The 22,183-nt window shown below is 40.6% G+C and overlaps 1 protein-coding gene across 3 annotated transcripts in view; it reads left to right on the top strand.

Moving 5' to 3' along the window:
• LOC311523475 (uncharacterized protein) overlaps positions 1-22,183 on the top strand; it is a 359,706-nt gene that overhangs the window by 292,125 nt on the left and 45,398 nt on the right. The window lies entirely within an intron of this gene.

Below are 22,183 nucleotides of genomic sequence, written 5' to 3'. Positions count from 1 at the left end.
GATGAATACCTTGATTAGTTTATAGGTTTGTGTGTGTGCAACATGTGTATATGTGTGAAGAACATATTCAAGGGAAACTAAATCAAATAGATGAGATTTGCATTTAGCTGTGAAAGGGATGAGATTGGAAATTATTTCTCTCTCTTATGGGAGTGAGTCCTGCAATTTGCCTACAGAGCCATGTCATTCAAAAATTCTGGCTCCTGATTCTCTAGCTTCTCCCTTTCTGGTCTATGGTTCCAGTCTTCCAGGGGAATGTAGCAATCACGGAAGGGTCAGAAGAAGTAATAATCTCTCCGGTAGCTGGGGCCAATCTACAAAGGATTATGAATATGAGATCAGAGATCTTACACTGGACCCTATTCAATATGGAGAGTTGAGTACCAGGCTGATGTGCTTGTGCTGACCTATGTTGCTAAGAAGACAGGCTATTGCCTATGGGAGGTTTTTCAGAATGTGTGACAAGCTCGGATCTCTGTGGCCAGGTCTGCATCCAGTAGGATGCGGTAATATGTTTAGTAGGGCTGTCAAGCAATGAAAAAATGTATTGCAATTAATCACAGTTTTAATCTCACTGTTAGAGCAATTAAACTCCTGTTAAACTCCTTTTACTGTGCTAGGTGGGCTCCCTTCAGCTGAGCTAGCCCTTGTTTGCAAGGCAGGGTGGATTTTACCTTAGGGACTCTGCATGCGGCAGGAGAGGAGAGGCTGGTGCAGGGAGCCTGAGCTCGCCAGGCCCTTGTTCTCTATGGGATACCCCCCGGAGCAAAGGGCTGGCCAGGGGCATTGGGACATGGTGTGGGTGGGTAGGGGGAGTGGTCCCCAGAGTGAGGGGCTGGCCAGGGCAATGGGGCATGATGCAGGGGGGAGCAGGGATGGTTGGTCCCCAGAGAGAGGGGGCAATGGGGCATGGTGGGGTCAGGTTCCCTACCTCTCTGCTGGAGCTGGGAAGGGATCCACTTCCTCTTTTCTCTTTTATTCCCATCCTCTGGTGGCAGCTTGAGTTACAGGACCTGACCGGAGACACTGTCAGATCTCTCTGTAGCTGCTGACTCCCTCCCCACCCAGACGTACGCGATTAATTAAAAAAATTAACACATAAGAACGTAAGAATGGCCATACTGGGTCAGACCAAAGGTCCATTCAGCCCAGTATCCTGTCTACCAACAGTGGCCAATACCAGGTGCCCCAGAGGGAGTGAACCTAACAGGTAATGATCTAGTGATCTCTCTCCTGCCATCCATCTCCACTCTCTGACAAACAGAGGCTAGGGACACCATTCCTTACCCATTAATGGACTTAACTTCCATGAATTTATCCAGTTCTCTTTTAAACTCTGTTAAAGTCCTAGCCTTCACAACCTCCTCAGGCAAGGAGTTCCACAAGTTGACTGTGCGCTGAGTGAAGAAGAACTTCCTTTTATTTGTTTTAAAGCTGCTGCCCATTAATTTCATTTGGTGGCCTTTAGTTCTTAGATTATGGGAACAAGTAAATAACTTTTCCTTATTCACTTTCTCCACACCACTTATGATTTTATATACCTCTATCATATCCCCCCTTAGTCTCCTCTTTTCCAAGCTGAAAAGTCCTAGCCTCTTTCATCTCTCCTCATATGGGACCCGTTCCAAACCCCTAATCATTTTAGTTGCCCTTTTCTGAACCTTGTCTAATGCCAGCATATCTTTTCTGAGATGAGGGGACCACATCTGTACGCAGTATTCAAGATGTGAGCGTACCATGGATTTATATAAGGGCTGTCACGGTTCCTCCCCCACTCTGAACTCTAGGGTACAGATGTGGGGACCTGCATGAAAAACCTCCTAAGCTTATCTTTACCAGCTTAGGTCAAAACTTCCCCAAGGTACAAAATATTACATCCGTTATCCTTGGACTGGCCACTACCACCACCAAACTAATACTGGTTACTGGGGAAGAGCTGTTTGGACGCGTCCTTCCCCCCAAAATACTTCCCAAAACCTTGCACCCCACTTCCTGGACAAGGTTTGGTAAAAAGCCTCACCAATTTGCCTAGGTGACTACAGACCCAGACCCTTGGATCTTAAGAACAATGAACAATCCTCCCAACACTTGCACCCCCCCTTTCCTGGGAAATGTTGGATAAAAAGCCTCACCAATTTGCATAGGTGACCACAGACCCAAACCCTTGGATCTGAGAACAATGAAAAAGCATTCAGTTTCTTACAAGAAGACTTTTAATAAAAAATAGAAGTAAATAGAAATAAAGAAATCCCCCCTGTAAAATCAGGATGGTAGATATCTTACAGGGTAATTAGATTAAAAAACATAGAGAACCCCTCTAGGCAAAACCTTAAGTTACAAAAAAGATACACAGACAGAAATAGTTATTCTATTCAGCACAATTCTTTTCTCAGCCATTTAAAGAAATCATAATCTAACACATACCTAGCTAGATTACTTACTAAAAGTTCTAAGAATCCATTCCTGTTCTGTCCCTGGCCAAGACGACTACAGACAGACACAGACCCTTTGTTTTTCTCCTTCCTCCCAGCTTTTGATAGTATCTTGTCTCCTCATTGGTCATTTTGGTCAGGTGCCAGCGAGGTTACCTTTAGCTTCTTAACCCTTTACAGGTGAGAGGAGCTTTCCCCTGGCCAGGAGGGATTTCAAAGGGGTTTACCCTTCCCTTTATATTTATGACAAGGGCAATAAGATATTCTTGGTCTTATTCTCTGTCCCTTTTTTAATGATTCCTAACATCCCGTTTGCTTTTTTGACTGCCGCTGCACACTCCGTGGATGTCTTCAGAGAACTATCCATGATGACTCCAAGATCTTTCTCCTGATTAGTTATAGCTAAATTAGCTCCCATCATATTGTATGTATAGTTGGGGTTATTTTTTCTAATGTGCATTTCTTTACATTTATCCATATTAAATTTCATTTGCCATTTTGTTGCCCAATTACTTAGTTTTATGAGATCTTTTTGAAGTTCTTCACAGTCTGCTTTGGTCTTAACTATCTTGAGCAGTTTAGTATCATCTGCAAACTTTGCCACCTCACTGTTTACCCCTTTCTCCAGATCATTTATGAAAAAGTTGAATAGGATTGGTCCTAGGACTGACCCTTGGGGAACACCACTAGTTACCCCTCTGAAAATTTACCATTTATTCCTACCTTTTGTTCCCTGTCTTTTAACCAGTTCTCAATCCATGAAAGGATCATCCCTCTTATCGCATGACAACTTAATTTACATAAGAGCCTTTAGTGAGGGACCTTGTCAAAGGTTTTCTGGAAATCTAAGTACACTGTGTCCACTGGATCCCTCTTGTCCATGTGTTTGTTGATCCCTTCAAAGAACTCTAATAGATTAGTAAGACATGATTCCCCTTTACAGAAACCATATTGACTTTTGCGCAACAATTTATGTTCTTCTATATGTCTGACAATTTTATTCTTTACTATTGTTTCAACTAATTTGCCTGGTACTGACGGTAGACTTACCCATCCGTCATTGCCAGGATCACCTCTAGAGCCCTTTTTAAATATTGGTGTTACATTAGCTATCTTCCAGGCACTGGGTACAGAAGCTGATTTAAAGGACAGGTTACAAACCATAGTTAATAGTTCTGTAATTTCACATTTGGGTTCTTTTAGAACTCTTGGGTGAATGCCATCTGGTCCCGGTGACTTGTTACTGTTAAGTTTCTCAATTAATTCCAAAACCTCCTCTAGTGTCACTTCAATCTGTGACAATTCCTCAGATTTGTCACCTACAAAAGATGGCTCAGGTTTGGGAATCTCCCTAATGTCCTCAGCTGTGAAGACTGAAGTGAAGAATTTATTTAGTTTCTCTGCTATGACTTTATCATCTTTAAATGCTCCTTTTGTATCTTGATCGTCCAGGGGTCCCAGTGGTTGTTTAGCAGGCTTCCTGCTTCTGATGTACTTAAAAACATTTTGTTATTACCTTTTGAGTTTTTGGCTAGCTGTTCTTCAAACTCCTTTTTTGCTTTTCTTTTCACATTTTTACATTTAATTTGGCAGTGTTTATGCTCCTTTCTATTTACCTCACTAGGATTTGACTTCCACTTTTTAAAAGATGCCTTTTTATCTCTCACTGCTTCTTTTACATGGTTGTTAAGCCACGGTGACTCTTTTTTAGATCTTTTACTGTGTTTTTTAATTTGGGGTATACATTTAAGTTGAGCCTCTATTATGGTGTCTTTGAGAAGTGTCCATGCAGTTTGCAGGGATTTTACTCTAGTCACTGTACCTTTTAATTTCTGTTTAACTAACCTCCTCATTTTTGCATAGTTTCCCTTTCTGAAATTAAATGCCACAGTGTTGGGCTGTTGAGGTGTTCTTCCCACCACAGGAATGTTAAATATGATTATATTATGGTCACTATTTCCAAGCAGTCCTGTTATAGTTACCTCTTGGACCAGATCCTGCGCTCCACTCAGGACGAGATCGAGAGTTGCCTCTCCCCTTGTGGGTTCCTGTACCAGCTGCTCCAAGAAGCAGTCATTCAAAGTATCGAGAAATTTTGTCTCTGCATTTCGTTCTGAGGTGACATGTACCCAGTCAATATGGGGATAATTGAAATCCCCCACTATTATTGAGTTCTTTATTTTGAGAGCCTCTCTAATCTCCCTTAGCATTTCATCATCACATCACTGTCCTGGTCAGGTGGTTGATAATAGATCCCTACTGTTATATTCTTATTAGAGTATGGAATTACTATCCATAGAGATTCTATGGAACATGTTAATTTTGTTTTCAGTTAATTGCAGGTGTTAACTGTGATTAATTGACAGCCCTAATATTTAGTAACTCATCAGACAATTTATATCATAAAAGCATCCATGGTCCAATTCCAGCCTCATTTATGCCAGTTTTATCTATAACAACAATGCAATCCATTGAGTGTGGGTCACTTCTGACTTACACGAGTGAGAGATCAAGCTTAGAGCTTCAGGGTCCAATCTTACTGCCATTAAAACCAGCAGCTTTGCCATTGATTTGATAGGGGAAGAATCATGGTCTTGTGGGAAAGGTGTGACCTGGAAAGCTGGGTTCAATCCCTAGCTTTCCTACAAGCTTCCTGTTTAACCTTGGGCAAATCGTTCAGTCTCTCTATACCTCCATCCCCATCTGTCAAATAAGGATAATAATAATTTCTCCCATGCTTTTGTCTGTCTAGTATATTTAGATTGTAAGCAGTTCAGGGCAGGGCTCTCATGATGTGTCTGTATTGCACCAAGCACAGAGACCCAATGTCAGCCGAAACTGTAGACACTGATATGATACAAATAATAACACTAACTTTTAATTTGGATTCAGAACTGCTTAAGATATAGAATGACACAGTTTGGTAGGTCAGTAAAGATCCTCCGCTCTATATCTATTTGAAGCATACCTGACTTCAAACCACTTTCTTTCTCGTCCTTCCCTTGGCCACCCAGCCTTGCACTGGGCTTATCTTGCCCAGCTCAGATGACCTGGTCTTTCACTTTTAAATATATTTTTCTACATTTGTTTGAAAAATCATCTTGGTATAAAAGTAACCTGGAAACTCAGGAATGTTTCCGTGCTAAGCTGTTGAACTGGCCTCTGTAGATCCATATGACTTCTGTGTTTGTGGTCCCAAAAGGGTCATGTTCTGGCCAAAACTATGAGGATTTTGTGCAATGTTTCTTATGCTAATATCTGAATAAGGTATCTTAGAAGTTATTTAATTAAACATAACTTATTCCAGATTCCTTGTGGAATAAATAACATACTTCGAAGGACTGCAAAGCTTGGGAGTTTTGTAACTGTATATGAAGACCTTTATGTCTTTCCGAGTTGGTCATGACAGAAAGTCTTTATTCCCTGTTGACTGTTCAGTGGCAAATATGAAAAGCATTAGTGGTTTCCATTCAGTTCCAGGTAGACAGGTGTCCATATAATCAAAAAACAAAACAAAACAACCTCCCCAACCCCCCCCAAAAAAACAGGATTGCAATTAGTTTTAGTTAGTAGTCTCAGGAGAGAGACTGTGGATTGAATAGAAATGGAGAACCAGCTACTCACTTAATCAAACAGACGACCCCTGGTCAAAGAGGATGAGTCACACTGGGCAGGCTGTGTGGGGAAGATTGCATTGGTGCTGCCTCTGTGCTACCCCTTCAGTGATGAGAACGTGACAATCTGGCATCTTTTTTTTTTGAAGTTAAACCACTTAATGTACTTTTAAAGGGAAGCATAAATCAGGTCACTTTACCCTCCTTTGATGAGTGGGCAATATGAAGCTACTGTAGATGATAATGTACATTTTTCTCAATGTGTTGGTGATCTAAAAGTAAAATGAAGTACTCGTGGACATCTGATATGTTCCCTGGAGGATTTTGGACCCATAAACTAATACATGGATTACACTGATATACTCTTTCTCTCATTCTCTATAGCCCTTTCCATGTGTGACAGGTGGAGTAATAGTATTTTATTTTTAATATGAATTATCTTAATTTAATTATAAATCTAAATATCACATATCTTGTCAGTTTATGTTAAAATATTCTTCATGTGGAAAACTATGAGTGAGAGTACATGAGAGAACAGCAAATGCTTCTATATGATATTATTGGGTTCTCTGTGTTCTCTGAAATTAATAGCAAAGAAGATGATAAAGAGAAATAGGGACAAACATAATGTATTTCCTTGCTACGCAGATGTTGCCTAAGCCATCTAAATGCTGGAGTTTCATGCTGCAATACCAATCACAGGGCCAGTTTGTGCCTCCAAGATCTATGCATTCAAGTTTCAACCTTTGCAGACAAAAGGGAAGGAGGGTCAGCTATTTCTGGCCGTGTTGTGCTTACCTGAGTAAGGTAATATCGCCTGGGCTGTCTGATTTATTCTGCAAAATGTCTCTTTAAGGGGAGGGCTGGGATAGATGTAACTAGAAGACCCTGGTAACATGGAGAAGGCATACAGCCAGTGTGGATGCACACGTTCTCTACAGAAATGGCTTTGGTCTCTCATTGATACCCTGGGATCACATGTGTCAGGTAGTGGGCAACTCCAATCTTCCAGTACAGTCACTGGGAAGAAACTCCATGAAGGGATCCATGCAGTTTTTGACTCCTCCATAGCTCGCTCTTGTGAAGTTTACTCCAGAAAGGAGTGGTTGGGTCCCTAGTTAGTAAGCTGATCTGTGACGATGGAAAAGCTTTGTGATCAGTGAGTCTACTGAGATATATGATAAACAAAGCATACTCCTGGGACATTCTTGCCCTCAAGGTGCAAGGTAAAACCCATGCAGTGTCCCTGGAGGAAGTTGCGTCTTGGTTCTTAAAAAGAAAGCAATAGTTTCAAAAGCAAGCAAACAAAACATTTGGGTTGCTAAAATCTAAATATTCCAATAATTTGAGAAAGATTATGATAATATTTCTAACAATTAGGCTAAGGCATCCTCCAGGGATGCTGTCTGGGGTTCCTCATTCTTTCAGTTTAGATACCATAGAATCAGGAGCCTTACAAATAACAGAGAGCTACAAGTTCAGTGGTCAAGTGTTGGCCACATTTGGGAGAAATATGATTTACAAACAGCACCTTAATATAGATTAGCCAATACACTTCTATGAAAAGCTAATGACAGAACTTGATAAAGGATCTATGTAACAGTTCTACCCTGAAGAGATCGGCTGACGTTGTGCTGCTTCTGCCTCTAGTGGAGAGAATTTTTCACTTGCAAAGATGAACTGGAACAGTTTCTTGTGATTGTCCAAATGCAGCGGTGGGCACTTTCTGAGGTACCACACAGCGGAACCTTTGTACATAAACTATCAATAACTGGCTTCTCAGATCTCACTGTCTGGTAACTGTTGGCAATTACAGATGTATGTATACATCCATTGAATAAGAAAGTTGATCTTGTGGTTAAGGCATAGAACTGTGATTCAGGAGACTGGGATTCAAGTCCAGTTTTGCCACAGACTTCCTATGTGACCTTGGGTATGTCACTTAAGCTGTCTGTTCCTCAGTTCCCCATCTGTAAAATGGGGATAATGCTTCCTTTCTCCCCCCAACTTGTCTGTTTAGACTCTAATCTCTTCGGGGCAGGGACTGAATGCAAATAATAATTCATTTAACTATAATTAATGTGCCTTGTCTTGGCAACTGAGTCAAATTCAGCCCTCAGTGATATTGTTTACAAGTTATTGCCTATTTGAAGCCTGGACACTAGTGTTTGCAATTCCTGAGCATTATACTTTGAGCATGATCTTTGAATTGCACTGAGTAGGTCTCTTGGTTTTTAAATGATGAACTAAAAATCACCACACTGAAAGATTTTCTATGATTATAACAGCTTCTGAAGCCTCCTTCCAAAGGGTACAGAGAGTAAAATAAGCAAAATTGCTTATTTTACACACTTGTCACCATTTGATCCTTCAGTCTGTCTGTGCTAGTGTTTTACTTGTGTAGATGAGGCAAGTAAGCTGAGATCATAGCAGATGTGTCCCATAAAGCTTTACAGAAAATCATTGCTTTTTAATCCCTTTATCCCTGCTATTTTCCTACTGCTGTGAAAATCCAGTGGCAGGAAAAGCTGGCATCGTGTAGGACAGATGCATAATGTGTAATGCTAAGTAGGCAAAAATCCTTCTGTTTGTATGATACTCAAAATACACTTTATATGCCAGTGTTAGCTTTGTCTGTCCTACATAAATAAAAATAACTTATAAATACTCAACAGAGAATTACATATATTTATGCTAACCTCTTTTATACGTGCTGATTTGCTATCTAGGGCTAATCTTACTTCTAATCAAATATAGGTTAGCCAGGATGCTAATGCACTGAAATGGTTTATGAAAACAGGTACCACAGAGAGATGTTTAGGCATAACAATGAGATGTGCATTATGTGTTCTACAGGACCTAATCTCAAGCCCTTCATTTTAGTTTGTGTATTAGTTTTCTCCCTGCATAAACAGAGAGAACTGGCTTAGACTATAGACTTGTACCAGAGTGCCTATCAGGCATCCAGAAATTTTCAGGTGCATGATTGCATCCTTGATCTTCACATTAAAGTATTCCTCCTGACTGTAGTACAAATTTAATCAGCTAAACTACATCCTCTTACTACTAAAGACTCCATGAGTCCTGGAAGTTGACTAATCATCACATTATGGGAGACTAGTTTGTACTACAAGGGTGAGAATTGATTTACTTAAAGTACAGAAGTAAGACTTGAATACTATACAGTAGCTGTAATAAAAGGCAAATATTTTAATGAGCATAAGATATTAGGAGGGGGGATGATTTACAGGAATTATTTTAAATGCGCTATAAATGTTTACATCATGTACTTCTTTAATGGGAATACTTTGAAGTGAAGTTATGAATTTATATTGACTTCAATGGGAGATTTGACTGAGTAAGGACTGCAAGATTTGTCACCTACCATTAAATAAATTGTATTGATTTCAAGACTCAGGAATTAAATGAAATAGTTAATTTTCAGAATACTAACATTTATTCCTAAATAGAAAACTAGATTTAATATGTTAAGGTTGAAAGCTTGTGTTTCAATGGAGTCCAGCTAACCCCCCAATATTTTTACCCTTTCTTTGCAAAAATTCTACAACTTTGTTAAGAAAAAAAAAAAGCAAAACCCTGCCCTCCAAAAAACCACAAATGTTAAAACATCTAGATATGAATAGTTAAAGAATGGACTGGATCCTTTAATGGGCTGGATCCACTGTCATATGAATGATTTGGGGGGAGGGATAGCTCAGTGGTTTGAGCATTGGCCTGCTAAACCCAGGGTTGTGAGTTCAATCCTTGAGGAGGCCGTTTAGGGATCTGGAGCAAAAATTGGGGATTGGTCCTGCTTCAAGCAGGGGGTTGGACTAGATGACCTCCTGAGGTCCCTTCCAACCCTAACCTTCTATGAATCCTTTGTCATTGAATGTTACTCACTCGGACTCCAGCTACCCACCCAATCTTAATTTTGCCGCCTATAATTTGTATAAAACATATGAAAATGGTTTACATAATAAATTAAAATTTAAAACCAAAAAGTTTAGCTCTTTTATATCATTTTTCAGCCACAGATCGCAAAATGCTTTGCAAAGGAGGTAAATATCACTATCTCCATTTTACATCTGGGGAAACCAAAGCACTGAAAATTGAAGGATGGGATTTTCAGAAGCATTGAGAGTAATCCAGATTCTAATGAAATGTGTCGGAGTTTTATCATTCACTTCACCAGCAGCAAAACTAGGCCAGTGTTCAGCGCTTTTGAAAATCCCACTTGAAACAACTTACCTGTGGTCGCCCAGCAGCCCAAATGGCAGAAGCAGGAATAGAACCCTAGGGCCCTATACATTGGCCCAATGCAACTTTCAGTTAGAGTGAGTGTATTACCCACCACTACTGGGCCCAGTTCTGCATACCTTACCAGAAATGGTAAACTCACACTGATTTCCATGGGCGTTATGTCAGAATGAGGTTTACAAGTTCAGCCTTGCCGTATGGTTCATAACAGAGCATGGGAACAATGGACTAGATGCTTAGTAAATCCATTCGCTTAAGTCTGGTGGAACCTTCTGGTGGACAGAATAGCACAATGGCTCCAGAATACCTGCTAAAGGGATATAAACCCAGGTAAATAAAAACAGAGGATGTGTGGTCTTTTAAGCTAGGGCTGAAAGAAATATAGAGCATCAAAGCAGTATCAGTTGAAGAATCTGACAACAAAAATACGTGTTCCTTCAGCCATAATAATTTTAAACAATGGTTCATTTTTCTTCTCCTCTTGACTGTACATTCAATATAAATTTCATGAGAGTGACAGGGTCTCAAGCTGTTCTCATCCGACTTCAGAAACATCTGCCTCAGGAAATGACTTTTTGTCTAACCTCTGAGGTTTTTTCTCATTATCTTACTAAATAGAAGTATTCTGTAAAAAGCTGCTATTCTTTAAAAAATGTTTACCTAAGGTTCACATCAGTCAAACAAAATGTGATACATTTTTGGTAAATAGTGTAGAAATAAATGCTCTCCTTCTAGGGAGCAAAGTGTTAAAGTCTTAAAGGGATACTTCATAATTTGTTGTTGTTTGTATTATGGTAGGACCAGGAGGCCCAAATCAAGATCAGGTCCCCATTGATCTTTACATACACAGAAGAAGAGATGAAGGAAGATTTATTATCCCCATTTTATAGATGGAAAATGGAGGCAAATGAAATGACTTGCCCAAGGTCACACAGAAGTCTATGGAAGAGCTGAAAATTGAACCCAGTCCTCCCAAAGCCCTGATTTAGTAGCATTATCTACAAGACCACAGTTCAGCATCCATATCAAAATAAGTTAAGAAGTCATTTCAGGTACTACATCTACTCTGGAGACACCCTGCTAATTTTTGTGGCTTCACAAAATCATAATTTCTTATATCTAAAATGTAATTTCCCCTTGCTTCTGTGTGAAAGAATCACCCAAAGAGAAGGGAAAACTGGCTGGCCAAAGCCCTGATTGTTTGCCTAAGCGGATCATGTGCCCATGTGTACTCCAACAGGGGCCTGGCTGACTACAGAAAAACAGTGAAAAACTGTCTCCCACAGTATTCTTGCCAGCAAGCTGAAGAAATATGGATTGGATGAATCGACTATAAGGTGGATAGAAAGCAGGCTAGATTGTCAGGCTCAACGGGTAGTGATCAACGGCTCAATGTCTAGTTGGCAGCTGGTATCAAGTGGAGTGCCCCATGAGTTGGTCCCAGGGCCAATTTTGTTCATTAATGATCTGGCTGATGGGATGGATTGCACCCTCAGCAAGTTCACAGATGACACTAAGCTGGAGGGAGAGGTAGATATGCTGGAGGGTAGGGATAGGATCCAGAGTGACCTAGACAAATTGGAGGATTGGGCCAAAAGAAATCTGATGAGGTTCAACAAGGACAAGTGCAGAGTCCTGCACTTAGGACTGAAGAATCCCATGCACCGCTACAGACTGGGGACCAACTGGCTAAGCGGCAGTTTTGCAGAGAAGGACCTGGGGATTACAGGGGATGAGAAGGTGGATATGAGTCAACAGTGTGCCCTTGTTGCCAAGAATGTTAAAGGCATATTGGGCTGCATTAGTAGGAGCATTGCCAGCAGATTGAGGGAAGTGATTATTCCCCTCTATTCGGCACAGGTGAGGTCACATCTGGAGGATTGCATCCAGTTTTGGACCCCCCACTACAGAAAGGACATGGACAAACTGGAGAGAGTCCAGCGGAGGGCAACGAAAACGGTTAGGGGGCTGGGGCACATGACTTATGAGGAGAGGCTGAGGGAACTGGGCTTGTTTAGACCTTGTCGACACTGCCACTTTACAGCGCTGCAACTTTCTCGCTCAGGGGTGTGAAAAGACCCCCCCCGAGTGCTGCAAGTTTCAGTGCTGTAAAGTGGGCAGTGTCGACAGTGCACCAGCACTGGTAGCTGCTCCCCTCGTGGGGGTGATGGTTTTATAGCGCTGGGAGAGCTCTCTTCCAGCACTGGTGCCGCGACTACACAGCCACATTAAAGCGCTGCCGAGGACATACCCTTAGTTTGCAGAAGAGAAGAGTGAGGGGGATTTGATAGTGGCCTTCAACTACCTGAAGGGGGGTTCCAAAGAGGATGGAGTTAGGCTGTTCTCAGTGGTAGCAGATGACAGAACAAGGAGCCATGGTCTCAAGTTGCAGTGGGGGAGGTCTACGTTGCATATTAGGAAAAACTATTTCACTAGGAGGGTGGTGAAGCACGGGAATGGGTTACCTAGGGAGGTGGTGGAATCTCCATCCTTAGAGGTTTTTAAGGCCTGGCTTGACAAAGCCCTGGCAGGGATGATTTAGTTGGTGTGGGTCCTGCTTTGAGCAGGGAGCTGGACTAGATGACCTCCTGAGGTCTCTTCCAACCCTAATCTTCTATGATTGAACTGTTTAACTAATTCATGACAAATTCACTGACTTGTTTGGGGGTGGGGGTGAGGGTGGGAGAGGAAAAATCTTTAAAAAATTCCTCCCAAATAGAAACATTTTGTTTTGTCTTTTTTGAAAATGAAATGTTTTATGTTTTTGTTCTAGATGAATTTTTGTTTGAAATGTCCTTTAATTTTATTTAAACATTCAAAAAAGGTTTTAAAATAGTCAAAATCAAAATGAAACACTTAGATTTTTTTACAAAAAATTCCAACATTTCATTCAACCCCAAATGATTTTTTTCACCTTTCACATTGTCAAAATTTTTAACAAATGTCATTTTTTGGTTCGACTGGAAACCAATATTTTTTCAATTTTTTGGAATTGCCAGCAAACGGAGAAATCTGTTATTCATCCAGAACTACAACTGTGTGTGCATGCGTGTGGTTAAATTGATGGTATTCCATCAGTTTAATTTGTCAGAAAACTAGTCAATTGCTGAGTCACAATTATAAGGCCATATTATTGCTTTGAAAATGCATGCAGGGGGATCCATTGGCTTCACTGGAATCTGTGTAACCATATCCAAAACCCATGTATGAGTCATAACAAAGTCCTATAGAATGAGCAAAAATGTTAACTTTTCTATAGGTTTCAGAGTAACAGCCGTGTTAGTCTGTATTCGCAAAAAGAAAAGGAGTACTTGTGGCACCTTAGAGACTAACCAATTTATTTGAGCATAAGCTTTCGTGAGCTACAGCTCACTTCATTGGATGCATACTGTGGAAACTGCAGAAGACATTATATTCACAGAGACCATGAAACAATACCTCCTCCCACCCCACTCTCCTGCTGGTAATAGCTTATCCAAAGTGATCACTCTCCTTACAATGTGTATGATAATCAAGTTGGGCCATTTCCAGCACAAATCCAGGTTTTCTCACCCTCCGCTCCCCCCCACCCCACAAACTCACTCTCCTGCTGGTAATAGCCCATCCAAAGTGACCACTCTCTTTACAATGTGTATGATAATCAAGGTGGGCCATTTCCAGCACAAATCCAGGTTTTCTCACCCCCCCCCTTTCAAAAAACCACACACACAAACTCACTCTCCTGCTGGTAATAGCTTATCCAAAGTGACCACTCTCCTTACAATGTGTATGAAAATCAAGGTTGGCCATTTACAGCGCAAATCCAGGTTTTCTCACCCCCCCCCCCCAAAACACACACACACAAACTCACTCCCCTGCTGGCAATAGCTTATCCAAAGTGACCACTCTCCCTACAATGTGCATGATAATCAAGGTGGGCCATTTCCAGCACAAATCCAAGTTTAACCAGAACGTCTGGGGGGGAGGGGGAGTAGGAAAAAACAAGGGGAAATAGGCTACCTTGCATAATGACTTAGCCACTCCCAGTCTCTATTTAAGCCTAAATTAATAGTATCCAATTTGCAAATGAATTCCAATTCAGCAGTTTCTCGCTGGAGTCTGGATTTGAAGTTTTTTTGTTTTAAGATAGCGACCTTCATGTCTGTGATTGCGTGACCAGAGAGATTGAAGTGTTCTCCGACTGGTTTATGAATGTTATAATTCTTGACATCTGATTTGTGTCCATTTATTCTTTTACGTAGAGACTGTCCAGTTTGACCAATGTACATGGCAGAGGGGCATTGCTGGCACATGATGGCATATATCACATTGGTGGATGTGCAGGTGAACGAGCCTCTGATAGTGTGGCTGATGTTATTAGGCCCTGTGATGGTGTCCCCTGAATAGATATGTGGGCACAGTTGGCAACGGGCTTTGTTGCAAGGATAGGTTCCTGGGTTAGTGGTTCTGTTGTGTGGTATGTGGTTGTTGGTGAGTATTTGCTTCAGGTTGGGGGGCTGTCTGTAGGCAAGGACTGGCCTGTCTCCCAAGATTTGTGAGAGTGTTGGGTCATCCTTCAGGATAGGTTGTAGATCCTTAATAATGCGTTGGAGGGGTTTTAGTTGGGGGCTGAAGGTGACGGCTAGTGGCGTTCTGTTATTTTCTTTGTTAGGCCTGTCCTGTAGTAGGTGACTTCTGGGAACTCTTCTGGCTCTATCAATCTGTTTCTTCACTTCCGCAGGTGGGTATTGTAGTTGTAAGAATGCTTGATAGAGATCTTGTAGGTGTTTGTCTCTGTCTGAGGGGTTGGAGCAAATGCGGTTGTATCGCAGAGCTTGGCTGTAGACGATGGATCGTGTGGTGTGGTCAGGGTGAAAGCTGGAGGCATGTAGGTAGGAATAGCGGTCGGTAGGTTTCCGGTATAGGGTGGTTTTTATGTGACCATTGTTTATTAGCACTGTAGTTCCAGGAAGTGGATCTCTTGTGTGGACTGGACCAGGCTGAGGTTGATGGTGGGATGGAAATTGTTGAAATCATGGTGGAATTCCTCAAGGGCTTCTTTTCCATGGGTCCAGATGATGAAGATGTCATCAATATAGCACAAGTAGAGTAGGGGCGTCAGGGGACGAGAGTTGAGGAAGCGTTGTTCTAAATCAGCCATAAAAAAAAAAGCCAAAAAAACCACTTTTCTATAGTAGAGGTTTTTTTGCGATTTAACAGAAAATTATCTCTCTCCTAGGGAATCATAAGATGCTTTTATGAATAACTTTTATAGGACCTACATTTCTATGTACTTTAATTGGTTTAGTACCTATTGTATTCTAAAGAACTTTCACTTAATGTTTTTTTAAATGTATTTAATCAAATAGATCTGATCTTGATGTCTTGTGCACATTATCACACTAACCTCATACTAGGATTAAAACTGGCAGAACACACCCATCCATAATGAGGGTCTGTGTGCACTATGGTGTTTTTATTATGAAAGAAAAATGAACAAGGATATTAAGAATGGGGAAAATATGGAAGTCCACATTTTTGACAAAGCTATGAACTCTAATTCTCATTCCTATAATCATGGATGCCTTTAGGCACACATCTCGGTAAGTGCTATATTATGCTTAACTGCAATCGCTTCCCAAAGTTACTCTGTGGTGAAATAGACCGTTTGTGCTGCTTACCCATAAAAATGACTGATCTTTGGTCTTACCAGGAACACTGGTACTTTTCCATTGTGAAAACAATTATAGCTTCAGTGCAATAGATGTATCGAGAAGGGAGAAATGAAACAAACAGTGTAAGTGTCCATATCAACCCTCCCTTCTCCCTCAAATGTCTTTAGACTGGTAGGATTTTCAGAACTCCTGAAATGAATGCTTTCTGAAAGAAATATGCTTCCCTGAGGGACCAGACAGCTTTCAGTCCTGCTTCTGTGAAGGTGAGAGAGCTCCATTTTCATTTACTATTTATGAGATGCGCATTCATATTATTGAGTGACCATGGGATTCTGAGCTCTTAAGAACCTGCAAATGAGATAGGCTCATTATTTTTTAATGTAAAGAGGATGATTGCAAATTTGCAAGGGGATGTACAACCTCAGAAATCTTTACATGGCTTTACTGTAGGATATATATTGATGCTGTTCACTTAAGAAGCTAGTAAGCTATACATAGTATTTACCAGACACTCTGCCTGACATATTGAGGTAGTATTTATTGGGAATAACATTGAACAGTTTTTTATTGTAAAGCATGACTCATAGAAAATTTGCCTGCTCTTTTTGTGAATTTTGTTGTAGTGTGATTAAGTAAATCCAGGATCACATTTACAAAATAAAGCTTCTGTTTAATAAGGAATTTCATTCTATCTACTCCTATGTCCCTGCTCAAGGAGAAAGCTCTCATTTATGCATCCAAGTTTTGTACAACCCTAAGGAAAACTAGAGTCAGATAAATGTATCTTAATAATCCCATGTTCAATTTTTTTCTATAAATTAAGATTTATTTTATAGCATCAGACCATTAGTATCTCAAGCCTGATGCCCTGCCTCCAGCAGTGGCCAATACTTGATATTTCTGAAGATGGAGAAAAACCTGGATAATATGTCTAGCTATTTGTGCAGTAGCAGTTTCTGATCTGAGCCAAGGTGTGCGATCTCAGAAGCGGAGAACTAACAATAAAGAAAGTACTGAAAACTGCATTAAACCTGTGTATTGCAACCACAGGTCCTTTTTCACTTTATACCTGTCCTGTTTCCTTGGTACCAAAGAGATCAGAATAATGATCTGGGTTTCGGTTGTCAGTGGTTCTGAGGAGTTTACAGCTGTTCTCTCTCCCTCTCACATGGAACACTCACAAACACCCTCCTGTCCAGGAAGTTACATACCAATGTTACTTTTACTATCTCCTGTAAGTGTGTAAAGCCACCTTTAGTGAACTTCCTGTATGTTCCTTTGAAATACATTCCAGCCATTGGACACGGGGAGGGGATCATCACCTGTTCAAGGGTACTTTTGGAGGTATTTCTACAAAAAGTGGCTGATCTGGGGAAGCTGGACATACTGTTATGTATTATCATCCTGCACCTGGTACCTAAGAACTACATTAATTTGGCTATTTCATTAAACTTGCACCTGAGAACAAGTGTAACAATCTGACAAAAGTAAACTTATTTTATAAAAAGATGATGGGTTGGACTTGTTTTAATACTGTCTTGATTAGCACTGCTAATAAAGTTGCATCTCCCACCCAAGTTATGTGCTGTCTAAAATGTATCCCCTGCTGTTGGCCCACTTGTAGGGCTATGTTAGTATTGGCTAAAAGGAGCTTGCTAAAAATGAAGGCAGATGATGAACACGCTACATGCTTACAGCTACTAACTGTGAACATGGCACATGAGCTTTCTGATGTTATATCTGGTTCTCTGGCATTTTCAAGCCCACACTTGTACTTCTTTTTCTGGCTGAGTGTGTAGAAGTCCAATTTATATTCTCTGTTGTCATGCCCACAAATCAGGGATGCTTTTTGGGCAGATGCAACTCTTGCAAACATTCTTTTTTCTCTATTGTCCCAAATAAAACAACCGTAACCACTCATAGTCACATCCCTTCAGCAGACTGTCCACCTTTGGAAGGACAACTTTCTCTTGAGCTCTGTTTGACTCTCCACTTTGCTCTCTAGCTTGTTTGAGGATAAAATCTACTGTGAGCTTGTCTGCAGTAAATATAGAAACTGTAGGCTGTACACATGTATTGTATATACTTCGATTGTCCAAGTCTTGATGGATTAGTGAGGCATCTGCTGCAACCCATCTTGTCTTGTCTTTTTTTCTTCAGATGCTGCAGACTCTGGGTCTCTTTCCTCTGCTGTTCAGATAATCTTTTCTTGGACAAAAATGTCAACAGGTGTGACCAAGTATAAAAAGACATGCAAGTGATGAGTGTTACTCTTTCTGAGGTTGGGACACACCTTGTGAACTCACCAAAGACAGCTCAAGATACTACAGAAAATAGTAAATTATATGGAAGACTACCACATTTCTGCTAGGTTGCTTTTGTTGAGCTAATTATGACGATTGAACACTTATGTGGGTAGTACCTAGAGGCCTCAACCAAGTCAGGGCCCCAGTTATGCTAGGCATTGTACAAATATGCAGGAAATTAGTCTCTGCACCAAAAAGTGTAATTAAATGTATGTTAGATTTTGATATAGTACAGCAATGATGTATGGATCCAAATATATAGCATACAGTCCATAGGACACTCTTCATACACAACTATTACTTTGCTTATTGAGCCAGAAAAGAGCACTAAAATGTAAGGCTGGGATTTTCAAAGGCAAGGAGTCTAAGGGATTTAGGCACCCAGCTTTGAAAATCCCAGCCTAATTCCCTTCTTTTGTGTTCTCTCCCATTTTGTGTCTGCTTCCCACAGGTGTTCTAGGGAACTGATTTATTGGTAGGAAGGGTCATGGAAGTTATGAAGTTTGAGAAATGGAAATATTGCAGAAAGGAAAGTTTGAACATGTATAAACATGAGGATTCCCACAAAACCAGATTCTAAGAGATATGCTTATCCAATCACGGAATAGACACAGTGACAAGTGTTTGATGAAAAGTAATAAAAGCAGCTCAAATTTCTAATTTTTCAAAATGAACACTTCTAATGAACCGTTTGTGACTGGGCTACCTAGCAAGTGTTGTTCACAGCCGTTACATTTATCAAGTAATTGCAAATAAACTCCAGAAAATTATAAACTTTTCACAGTAAATTCATGAAAAGAAAGAATGGTCAAATTCATCAAATAAATTACTTGCTGGATGAACATTGCTTTTTAGAACAGAAATGGCTGCATGCAACATAATATGATGGACAAAAAACCCCAAACAACACAGCACTGAGAACCAAAGGGTGTATTGTACAATAAAGTGTTATAGATCTGACAAAAGTAGGGGCTTGCCACAGGAACTTATGTGGCGTTTCCTTGCTATAGCCTGGACCCAGCAAAGCATTTAAGCATATGCTTAACTTTGGGCACAGGTATCATCTCATTGATGCCACTGGGACTACTCACACATGCTTAAGTACCTTACAAAATCAGGGGCGTACATCAGAAGATTGCTGTAGTTCAATATGATGTGATGCAATTTCAGAAGGCCGGAGGAGACCCATTCTCCCTTCCTGTGGGTGCAGTTTCTGTTAGACTGCAGAGTAATCTGCCAGTGGTAGTTGTGCAGACCCCATTGCTTGCAACATTTAAAACTAAACTAGACAAAGTACTCAAAAATGTTCTAACTTATTAGATGAAGGGTGTGGACTAAATGACCCAATGCAGTTGGGCTTTCCCATTGCTAATTTAAGTAATTCTGTGATGCCGGCCACTGAATTTAAATGTAAAATGGCTGAATTTTTAACACTTGGATAGCTGCTTCTACTAGCAATGATGATAATTAAGAATTTGTATTTCTAATGAATAGTTAATTTAATCTGCATTGAGAACCTACAATGAAATTTAAATTTTTAAAGTGATAGTACTATAAAGCACAATTCCTTGACAGTACTTATTTGAACAGCTTTCCAAGATAGATAAGGGATTACTACACATTAACAGACAGCCACATCTGGGCTAGAAAGCAGCATGTGACTAACAGCCCACTGCAACATTGAACAATATTTTTAGGGCAGGATATGTAGAAGAAGATCACATGCAGTTGAAGCTGAAAGGAGAATGCATATAGCCAGTAAGTAATTAGTTGGGATTAGGCTGTAGGATACTGGCTTTAACATCTGTACGCTTATGAAAAGTATCTGTGTTCTTTAAAGACCACATAGAATCATAGAATCATAGAATATCAGGGTTGGAAGGGACCCCAGAAGGTCATCTAGTCCAACCCCCTGCTCAAAGCAGGACCAATTCCCAGTTAAATCATCCCAGCCAGGGCTTTGTCAAGCCTGACCTTAAAAACCTCTAAGGAAGGAGATTCTACCACCTCCCTAGGTAACGCATTCCAGTGTTTCACCACCCTCTTAGTGAAAAAGTTTTTCCTAATATCCAATCTAAACCTCCCCCACTGCAACTTGAAACATATAAAAAGGATTTTAGTTTTACATCTCCTCTGAAAGACCTATTTGCAGTAATGGTTTAAATGCAGAAACCCAGGCCATGCTACCATCATACCAGCTCCATACAGGCTGACATGGCAGGGAGAATTAAGGAAAGACTGTCTGATCGAATTCTGAATTTCCTTGCTGATTGAAGCTTGAATCAGAAGCCAAGATAGTTTGGAAGCTGGGCACATAAATGTACCCAGTTTCAAAGAAATTTACACCAGAACTGGATTTTTCTAATTTACACACTAGTATCCATCTTTATTTACATCTGAAACAATTTTTTCAGTTGGAATTTGGCAGGTAACGGAAATTATATTTTCAAGCCATTCATGTGGCAGTACTGGGGGGCGCTGCCCCTGAGCTAGGAATTCAGTGAAAAGGGAGGTGAACATGCCTTTCTTGCTTTTGAACTTCAAGCACCACTATGTATGCCCTTGTGTCAATTTATAGTCTATCATCAGTCATTGGAGAAAGCTTTATCTGCAGTCTGTGCCCTGAAAAATGGCAGCAAACAACAAATTAAACAGGTTTGCCGGCCGTTTGCACAAATGTTCTCTTCTAAAACCATCTTGGTGCTCCCCAGACTCAGTGTTCAACATTCAATTGAGAGTAATGCTATTTACAGGCTAATATTTTCCTCTTTGGAATAAGGGTAGCCAAAAATGGCACACTGGGATTTGGGAATTATCCATAGTCCAAGATTGAATTCTTCCTCCTGCAGCACCTCTGGACAGCGGGTGAGCAAACTGACTTAAGTTGTGGAGGTTGGGGTACAATAAAGTATTGCAAATCAAAAGACATCTGAAAGGGCTCAGTAATCCTCTTCCATAAAAGTGTTCAGTGTTTTTCACTCAGCAACAGGAGGATGTTGGGATTTCAACTATATGGAGAGGTAGGAGTGCTAACTTGCTAATACTCTGAACCACCACACTGAGTCACTGGGAAGTTAGTTGATATGTAGCAGCAACTGCAGCTTTGCAGGGGTTGGCTTTTTTATTTTTATTTTTTATCATTTCCCTCTCATAATTTCCTCTCCTAGCTTGACTGATATTTGATCCCTGTGAGTTTCCCAAACAAAGAAGAGCAATTATGGTCTCATTAAAAAGCCTCCGCAGCATGGTGTGTGCAAATCAAGATAAACATTTGTCTGCAACTGTTCTCTTTGTGCCCTTGAGGGCTTAAGCTCTGGCTTCATTCAGGTTGTAGAAATATTTGCTTTTGCTGTGATTTCAGCATGTGGCGATGGGGGCGAGGGTAGGAAAGGGATAGTCCTGGGTCTGCAAAATGGAGATAAGGGCTGAATTACTGGAAGGGATGGCTTAAAGCTGGCCAGTAGTCACCTGCAGATAAAATGCTTTTGCAATGAGTAGATTCACAGTATCCAGCAAGGTAACCACAATTTCTCTGATGTATTATTCAGATTCAGACAGAGGACATGTGTCTATGTGGTTCAGACAACCCCTACCCCGTATCGCCTTTCAGAGTACACCTGTCAGTGTCACTGATCACTTTAAAAGATAAACATGAAAATATTTTGGTGTGTTTCAGTGGAGCTGCTCTTGCCATAATGATAGTGGGTCAGTCAGAATTTCCATCCTAAATTGCAGGGGTCCTCGCTTAGTCATTAAAAAAACGTACCAGGCAGGAATTTGGTTAAAGGAAAACCAAGACTGATATTTTCAATCCCACAATTTAAAAAAAAAAGTTTTCATAATCCCCCCAGTGACTGTGTATTTGAATAGTGGAGGCACATAATTGCATATATACAGCTCAGGAAAGATTTCCTGGG

The sequence above is a fragment of the Lepidochelys olivacea genome (assembly GCF_965140295.1).
Source record: "Lepidochelys olivacea isolate rLepOli2 genome assembly, chromosome: 7".
NCBI lineage: Eukaryota > Metazoa > Chordata > Testudines > Cheloniidae > Lepidochelys > Lepidochelys olivacea.
The sequence above is the reverse complement of the archived record's forward strand: the minus strand, read 5'-3'. Positions and strand labels throughout refer to the sequence as shown.